The sequence below is a fragment of the Polypterus senegalus genome, chromosome 10, assembly GCF_016835505.1.
Source record: "Polypterus senegalus isolate Bchr_013 chromosome 10, ASM1683550v1, whole genome shotgun sequence".
In the NCBI taxonomy this organism is placed as follows: domain Eukaryota; kingdom Metazoa; phylum Chordata; class Cladistia; order Polypteriformes; family Polypteridae; genus Polypterus; species Polypterus senegalus.
In genome coordinates this window covers 57,080,242-57,090,114 of record NC_053163.1, presented here as the reverse complement: position 1 = coordinate 57,090,114, position 9,873 = coordinate 57,080,242, and positions in this window count along the sequence as shown.

Sequence of the window (9,873 nt, the reverse complement as noted above, 5' to 3'; positions counted from 1 at the left end):
ACGTTGATATAAATCTTTCAACACAGTCGTTTCTGGCAAACTCCCAGATTCTGTTGCCATCCATGTGTAAAGCGTATATGTAATTTGGTTCGTGTATACCACAGTCTTGCCGACATTCAAAATCATAAAATATTTTTTTTGTGACACCGGGCTCTTTAACAACGGTTGCATATAACATAAGTCACTGTCGCAGCTCGTGATAGTTTCTTTACAATTTGGACATAACCTCAGTTTGCAAATGTGGGTAACGGCTGTGTAGAACTGACAATAAGCACAGTATTCTTTCCACTTGCATGTTTGTTTATTTTGATGTCTCTCATGGCAATTGTTTGATTGACAGATGATTTTGCATATCAGACATCTAATTAAACAGCCTGTTACTTCAATGCAAGATAAATCGAGGCAGGCCCTTCAAGAATTGGCAGAAACATGGCGATCTTTTTGAGAACCAGTGGCATGACAAATTTCACAAAAATAATTAGCCCCGATAAATTTCTTCATGTCTAAAATTCCAAAATAATGTTCGCTGCGTAATAGAAGAAAAATCACTTTATTATCTGTTGGCGTAGGACCCGTTGTGAAGTATTTTCACGAACTCTCATGCATGTATAGTACCTTTATAGAAACATCTAATAGACGCTCAGATTTTTCTACCTCTGAAAAAGATATTGTCTTATCTTCCTAAAAACCCAATTGTATATGCATTTCTCTAGATTTTTGCAGAATGTCACTATCCGGTATGACTTTCTGACTGAGTAAGCGGATGACGGCAACCTGCGAAACACAAATTACCCCGATGTGAGAAATCCACTAATAGACGTTGTTTAGTATTAATAACTTTACTGAAGAGCAATGTGTTGATTCTAAACCTTGCTCCACCATGCATGTTTTTCACAATGGTTACTACACATTGGAGAGACGAATCTGTAATAATTTCAGTATTACTTTGCAGCATCTGAGACACATAATTTAAAAAGCTTCTGGCATCAAAGCTGTCTAGGTTTTTTTTTTGTGAATAAACATTGTTTTGCAAACTCGGGGAATTAAGCCGCAATTGAACAAAATCACATGACGCAATATTCGGGCATAATGTATCTAAAATACCCTGAATACCTTGATGAACAATGTTTATGGCATGCATATATGACTTAATTCTATCCAAATTGGTAAAACGGAATTCATAGTTATGCTTTGTAGTTCTAAATCTTTTCATCCGTCTTTAAGTTTCCCTTACAATTTCAACATGTGCATTAAGAGCTGAAGAATCTGTTTGATCTCTTGCCCTAGGAGCCCTGGAATATTTCAGGCACCTTTTCTGATAAGCGGACAACCGTTTGTATTTCTTTTTGATCTTTCTGATCATATTTAAAAATGTGTTATGAGGTTTCATTTTATCACGCCTTAGTCATATAGTTTTTGTACCTGAACCGGCACCCAGACTTGTATGATCTTTTAAGATCACGCTTTCCAGCCTATACAATCTTTGGAAAACTGTCTGAAGTTCCTCAGCTGTTATCTGCTCAGAATCATAAATGGCTAAAATAGACGTCAAAAGATGTTTCTTTAAAAGATTACTCTGTGAACATAATATCGCCTCGATAAAGTTTGATAAAAACTGTACACCTTTATGTCTGTTGCTAAATGAATTAATAATTCTTATAGCACACATCAGCCATTTCACAATTAAATGATACACAGGGTTATCATCTTTATCATGTGAATGAATGGGTTGTTTTCCAGACTTGGCTGTTGCTTTCTCTGTTTTCTTTCCTTTGGAAAGGTTGCTACCAACGAATTGCCCAAAATCTGAAAAAAATTAAACCACTATCTTAATAGCTATATAATATAAATACTAATACGTACATCCATTCATTAAACTTGCCGATCCTGAAAGGGCCCCCGAAATAACGACACACGCCCAACCTTTTTTCTATACTGTTTGACCATTTCTGAGGCCTTTGGGGAGGATAGCTCTTATCGGTGATTTGCACACAGAGCCAAACAATGGGCAAGGGGCACGTCAGGGCGTTGTCCACCAAAACCTTATCACTGGTTTGCGCACAGTGGCAAGTGATGCACTTGGCTGACGCTGGGTGTCTTTGAGCGCTATGCATGGACAACAGGGCTTACAGATTACTTTATTATATATATATACTAATAAAAGGCAAAGCCCTCACTGACTGACTGACTCACTCACTCACTCAATGACTCATCACTAATTCTCCAGCTTAACATGTAGGTAGAAGGCTGAAATTTGGCAGGCTCACTCCTTACAGCTTCCTTACAAAAGTTGGGCAGGCTACATTTCGAAATTCTACACGTAATGGTCATAACTGGAAGCTATTTTTCTCCATATACTGTAATGGAGTTGAGCTCGAAAGCCATGGGGGGCGGAGTTTCATGTGACATCATTACGCCTCCCACGTAATCACATGAACTGACTGTCAACGCAGTATGTAGAAAACCAGGAAGAGCTCCAAAAAGTGCTGAAGAAAACATGCATTATACAGTATAATTGAGAAGACAGAGAAACAATAAGAAGCGAGCGAGTGACATATACAACCATATTCATGAGTGCTGCTACTTCGGAAACAAAGCATGGTGTAAACCTAAAGTTTAAATTAAGTTCATAGACACGCTGCCGCTGGCGTTTGTCATGCCCACGGGTAATGCGGGATACAAGTTTAATGAGAGGACGCAGGATATAAATGAGAGTTTTGATCACTTTGTAACTAAGTTAAAATTGCAGGTGAAGGGCTGTGCTTATGCAAATTCCGAGAGACTGTGTTTGTGGGGGATTGAAAGTTAAGGCAGGTGGGGGAGTCACATCATCATCTCCCCTTCCATTCACCTCATTTCGCTCTGAGCTGAGCTCCGCAGCTAACGCAGTCTTATGGAAGTGACTTTGTGACGCTGCTACCAAATACTCACAGAAAAATCCACCAGTTAATACACACGCTGTCTCTAGAGTTTCTCCACACTGAATCCTCCAGGCACTACTTACAAAAGGTTACATTGACAATCGTGTTACGTTATTTTTAAAATGTTTCCTTTTCTTAGCACAAGCACAGCTGAGAAGCTTCGATGCATGTGCTCCATAAATCGTTAAAAAATAATGCATTTAATCACACTTTCAATTCCAAGCAAAGAGGAACTTCTGTCAATGCATGATTTCCAGGTACACCGATTACATTGATCAGTGCTTCCTGATTCATTTTACCCTCGCACCCCCTTGGTTTGAGAAGAAGTATGAAAAAATATGAGGTTAACACAGAAAAACAGATTACCAATTGAATCTTTATGAATAATTGATTCGCCATCAATAATTGTTTTGGTAAAGCCATACTCGGCGTAATCCTCCTTCCATTTTATAAATTTTCCGCCACTAGCCATGATTAAATGAACAGTAAAAAAGTAAGAGCGAAGCGAGGGTGACTTATTCAGGCAGGCAGGCGACAGCTCAATAGCTTGAATTTGGATATAAGTAGGTTCTATTTAGTCGCCAGAAATATCTTTGGTAGGAATGGAAGTTGAATTTAGTCTTTAAATTTCTATGGTAAAGAAAAAGTTATGCAATGATGACTAAATTTAACTATATAAAGTCAAAACTTGTATATATAAAGTCATTCCCGAATATATAAAGTCAAAACTTGATTATATAAAGTCACTGTCGGAAAAAATAAAGTCACAACTTGAATATATAAAGTCAGCGTCGGAATATATAAAGTCAAAACTTAAATATATAAAGTCAGCGTCGGAATATATAAACTCAGCGCTGGAATATATATAGTCAAATCTTGAATATATAAAGTCAGCGTCGGAATATATAAAGTAAGCGCTGGAATATATAAAGTCAAAACTTCAATATATAAAGTCAGCGTCGGAATATACAAAGTCAGCTGGAATATCCATCCATTTCCCATCCCGTGAATCCGACCACAGGGTCACGGGGTCTGCTGGAGCCAATCCCAGCCAACACTGGGCACAAGGCAGGAACCAATCCTGGGCAGGGCACATGCATCATTTTCAAAACATTAACCGAACAGTGTTTTTTTAATTTATTTTTCTGAATACGTTTTTGTTACCTTAGTTCAGTTCAGAGTCGTTTCAATCAATATATTTTGACTTTGACTTTATATATTCAGGAATGAGTTTATATACTCTGATGTTGACTTTATATAATCAGGAATGACTTTATAAATTCCGACGATGACTTTATACATTCAAGTTTTGACTTTATATATTGCAGCGATGACTTTATATATTCAAGTTTTGACTTTAAATATACAGAAAAAAGTTTTGACTTTATATATACAGACGCTGACTTTATATATTCAAGTTTTGACCTTATATATTCTGACGCCGACTTTATATATTCAGAAAATCAATGTATTTGCCTGTTTGGCACCCCATAGTATATGTGTGTGTGTATATATGTACACATGTATGTATATATATATATATAGATATGACAACAACACTCATATCAATGACAAAACAATTACATTAACAATCATGTTACGTTATTTTTAAAATTTTTCCTTTTCTCTTTCATAACCTCTTTTACACACTACTTCTCCGCTGCGAAGCGCGGATATTCTGCTAGTATATAATACAAATCTTACTGGGCGTTTTGGTAGTAATTCTATGTCGATCGGAAAAGTGTGCATCAAATTCATCCGAATCTAAGACGCGAGCCATAACGCTCCAGGAATGCAGAATGGATTAAAATATTTTAATGTGAAATTCTGTCCAAGTCGGTTATATTTAATAGACCGATAACCATCTAACATCACATAATTAGAGATAGATAGATAGATAGATAGATAGATAGATAGATAGATAGATAGATAGATAGATAGATAGATAGATAGATAGATAGATAGATAGATAGATAGATAGATAGATAGATAGATACTTTATGAATCCCAAGGGGAAATTCACGTAATCCAACAGCAGTATACTGATACAAAGAAACAATATTAAATGAAATAGTAATAAAAATGAAAAAAATAAAAATAAAAAAGCAGACAAGTTTGAGTAATGTTAGCATTTACTCCCCCGGGTGGAACTGAAGAGTCGCATAGTGTGGAGGAGGAACGATCTCCTCAGTCTGTCAGTGGAGCAAGACAGTGACAAAAGTCTGTCACTGAAGCTACTCCTCTGCCTGGAAATGACACTGTTCAGTGGTAATTAAACATTATCATTTATAATCCCACGGTAAAACGTATATTCCAATGAATTTTATCATTTTATTTTATGTAACAGGGTACCTCTAGAATGTTCCAACAAAGTCGGGGGTCCTGTACACGTGTCTTATCACAACGAGTGGCAACTGATGTAAAGAAACCTAGAATTCCATTTTACATTTTATCGGGTTATAATAGAATGACATATCGTAATGCACAATCATAATAATATACACATTTTATTTCTTAACATAGAATGGTTGCTATGCACCAAAATAATGTTTTTTCTCCTTTTTAAGGTACAAGCTAATCATGCCAGGAATAAAAAGACTAAATAAACGTGTACACTGCCTGACTGAAAGACACTGACTGACTGACTCATCACTAATTCTCCAACTTCCCGTGTAGGTAGAAGGCTGAAATATGGCAGGGTCATTCCTTACAGCTTACTTACAAAAGATATTGCAGGTTTCATTTTGAAATTCTACGCGTAACAGTCATAACTGGAACCTTCTTTCGTACATATATACAGCCATAGCCTGCAGCTCGGTCACCGTTTGAGGAGGAGTTGCGTCCCGCATCATCACGCCTCCCACGTAATTGAGTGCCTGCCCTTATAAGGCCGTCCGTCAACAGCAATCCAATACACACGCTGCCGCTAAATATTCGCGGGTGAAGGACTGTGCTTATGCAAACGAAGATGAGATAGTAATGGATGGACTAGTGTTTGGCACAAATTCAGCGAAAGTGCGAGAGAAACTTTCAAGTGGCGGGTCTTAGCTAACATTAAATAAAGCCGTGGACATCGCAAGATCGTACGAGATACCACAAGCACAGCTGAGAACCTTTGATGCATGTACTCGGAGCGGCTCACGTGAATTGATTGTGAACAGAGTACGCAAAGAACAAAGAAGAGCTTCAAAGAGCGCTGAACAAAAAATGCATTACACAATTGAGAAGACAGCAAAAGAATATTAAGCGAGTAACGCATACAAGCATATTCATAAATGCAGCTACTGCGGAAACAAAGCACGGTGTAAACAGTAAGTTTAAATTAAGTTTATAGACATGCTGCTGCTGGCGTTTGTCATGCCTATGACGAATACGAGATTCGCGAGATACAAGTTTACTGACAGGACGCAGGGTATTTTGATCACTTTGTAACTGAGTTACAGGTATTTTGCTAGTATATATATATATATATATATATATATATATATATATATATTGTCACGCATGCGCAAATAGGAGACTGCGGATGGACTTTAAACCGCTTCGAAAGACGTTCGCCAGCAGGGAGTGGCGGGTACTAACCTTTCTCCTTTGTCTTCCAGGAAAAGAGACGCTCCGCCATCATAGTCTTCCCGCAGTACGCAGTACTTCCGCCCTTCCTCCACCATCTTTCCTGACGTCAGCAGTCCCATCCTCCCTCACGGTTCCTTCCCAGCATTCCTCCACTTCCGGCTCCTCCCCTATAAAATGCCCGCCGACGCCTCTGAAGGGCATCGCGCATATGAACTGTTTTTGTTTATATTTTGACCTGCGTTTTTGATTTATTGTGGATTGTCTACAATATACGGGGCCGGAAATCCCCAAACCTTTATGCTGTTTGTTGCTAACTCTTTTACAATATATATATATATATAAACGCTTTACCGGATTTTTATTTATTTATTTATTTATTTATTTACAAGACAATCTGCTCCAGGGTGACTTACCAGCCTCTAGGCCTATCATAAATTAAATGGGGCGTATTAAGAATAACAAGAAGAGGATTCCATTTTACCATTTACTTTATATACTGCATAATCATAATAATATACACATTTTTAAAAGTACAGGCCTTACTTTTGCTCTTTTGATCGGCGCTAACCCAGATCTCCTGGCTTAGAAAAACGAATGCCCGAATACCCGTGCCACCATTGTATGTGTTGCAATATTTTTGTCTGTTACTGTTTAATTCATATGCTAATACATTTTTTCCATTAACATAACAGTTCATACATTTTTTTGACAGTAGCACTATGTTGTTTTTTCACTCATAGACTCTTCACAGCCCGCCGACCTGTCTGTATCCTGATTGGCTGTTATGAACATGGGACGAGCTTGATGCACTCAGCGCATGTTGAATCAGCATGGTGTAATTTCATTGGATAGCTCAACATGAGGCCTGTGGTTGTTGATTGGTTAAAAATATTTTGGCGGGTTATCCAAAAAAATCTTATCTTTAAACGTTTTGATTGGCCCTAACGTTGTAAAAGCTTCACCCAAAAGCATATTTAAAGACAGCTGATGGGATCCAAAGCCTCGGGCCTCCTCAATAACAAGAATTGGGTATGTTGTGGTAAGCGCTGGTGGTCATCTCCTTATGACCGAGTCCTAGCAGGCTGGCAGTGTCTGCCGCTATTAAGGTCAGAAAGGAGACACTGACGCTTGCTTTACAACTAACAATTCTTTTGACCGAGCTGAAGTAGGTTGGCTGAGTCTACCACTTTGCAAGGTTTTAACCAGCTACGCTAACCATAGTCCATGTGCCACATGGCCAGTTGAGCGTTCTCGCTGTTCCACCGGTTCATTGGAGCTTGCCGCTCCCATCTTACCCTTTTCCGTGTGCCGCATGGCCAGTTGAGAGTTCTCGCTGGTCCACCAGTGCATCGGAGCTTGCCGCTCCCAGCTTACCCATGTCTGTGTGCCGCAAGGCCAGTCCAACGTTCTCGCTGGTCCACCGGGGCATTGGAGTTTGCCGCTCCCAGCTTACCTGTGTTCGTGTGCCGCATGGCCAGTCGAGCGTTCTCACTGGTCCATCGCGGCGACACACCATTATCTGTTTTCTTTTACTAGAAAGAAGCAAGACATGGATTCTGCAACAACAAAACCAACCGATAAAGCAGAGGCCGGTGTCATCATTTTAGAATTCCAGTCTGTAGAACGTGAAGCTGAAGCAGAGAAGTCTAATCAGGTAATTTTGAATGTATGCCTTTTATAAATGTTCTTGGCTTTCAGAGAAGTATTGCTTTTTTTCTTGGCTTTCACAGGTGTATTGCCTTTCTTGACTTTCACACCTATTTTACTTTTTTCTTTAAAGGAGGTGCCAAAAAGAGAAACTCGCCAGTCCGTGAAAAAGACTGAAGCACCTGCTGGATGCAGCACGACTTTTGACAAGAAAAACATGGACACAGCTGACCTAGACAAGTACGACCTTGGATATGGTGAGTCTGGACTTTAAGAAATTTCTGTTAAGTCTATTTGCATGGCGGTACAAAATAGGTTCTGATTTTATTTTATTTTAACTTGACAGATTGCATGTGAGGAGCCCAAGTATTATGCAAAAGAAGTGCTTTCAGCAACTTTGAAAGGTCTTATTAATAAAAAGAAAGATGATGTAAAACCAGGTGTTAAATATTTCATTTGTGACATTGAAAGGCTTGCTGAAAGAATGCCTAGCTTAGTGGAGTGTTTCCTTTTTTTGGACAAAAGGACCGATTTAAAAACCATAACGGCTATTTCACGTGTTACAAGATGTATCAATAGATCAATAGGGAATACCTTTCCTGTAATGACACGTGGTACATTTTTGTGTCTTTTAAGACGTGTGGCTTATATCTGCTCCAATAGTAATGACGATTCGGTTGAGAAAGCTATCCATTTGGTTTTTGAAATAATGTCCAGAATTCTATGTGGTACTGATACCCCGTCAGGAATATGTATGTTTCGTGTGGGAATATAACTTTTTTTTTCCCATATTAGACTGACTTTAAGATGGCCGGTGAGGTCTTTAAACACGTTGTAAAAGCTTGTTCAACATCAAATCTGAAGTTTCAAGACCTGTGTGTAATTTCCCAAACACTTGTCAGCCATCGCAGTCACAGAGCCGGATTGATTTTAATGAAGCATTGTCTGTTGTAGCTTACGAGGTCAGTAGCTGTGTAAGAGATGTATTAATGGGGTCTTTTTTAGCATGCCGTTTGGGTGACGAATCTCAGAATGGGCACAGTTGTCTTTTACTAGAATCTGATTCTGAGGAAATGCACCCTCTGTGTTTCCAGCATCTGTCAACAGATCAGTATTAAAAGATTAATACAAACGGTGTTTTCTATGGTTAAACCTTTGTGCGGATTAAGAATTGTGAAACCGACAAAAATTCATATTCTCAACTGTCTGGAGCGGTTTGTAGCTGTAGTAAACACTTTTCAGCTTATACAAAAGATGCACCGTGCAACAAAACCCAAGATTCGGGCAGCAGCTTTTGAACTTGCTTCTAATCACCATAACAGTTATTTTTTAAAGCCAAAATAAATTTACAGAAACCTAAACAAAATGCATTATTCATGCTAAACAAGACCTGTCTGTGTTATTTTTTCTGTCGACTAACTGTTTTATTTTGCTTTTTGTTGTCAGAGGAACCAAGACTCAGCAACTAGAACAAGGAAAACCAGGTCCCTGCCCAGCATGACACGTAATACAACCTATAGAAGGTTTTCTCCTTTTAGTACTGTATATCTGCTAGAAAAATATTCATTATGACCATAATTGTTCGCTCAGTCATCTGGGCTTATGTGTTTAGCTCTGTTGAACATTTAGAGGAAAAATGTTCTGAATGTCAAGAACACAAATGGATACCAGATGGACACATTTGTAGTATTTGGTTCTCTATACATTTTTAACAAAGCATGCACACAGCCCT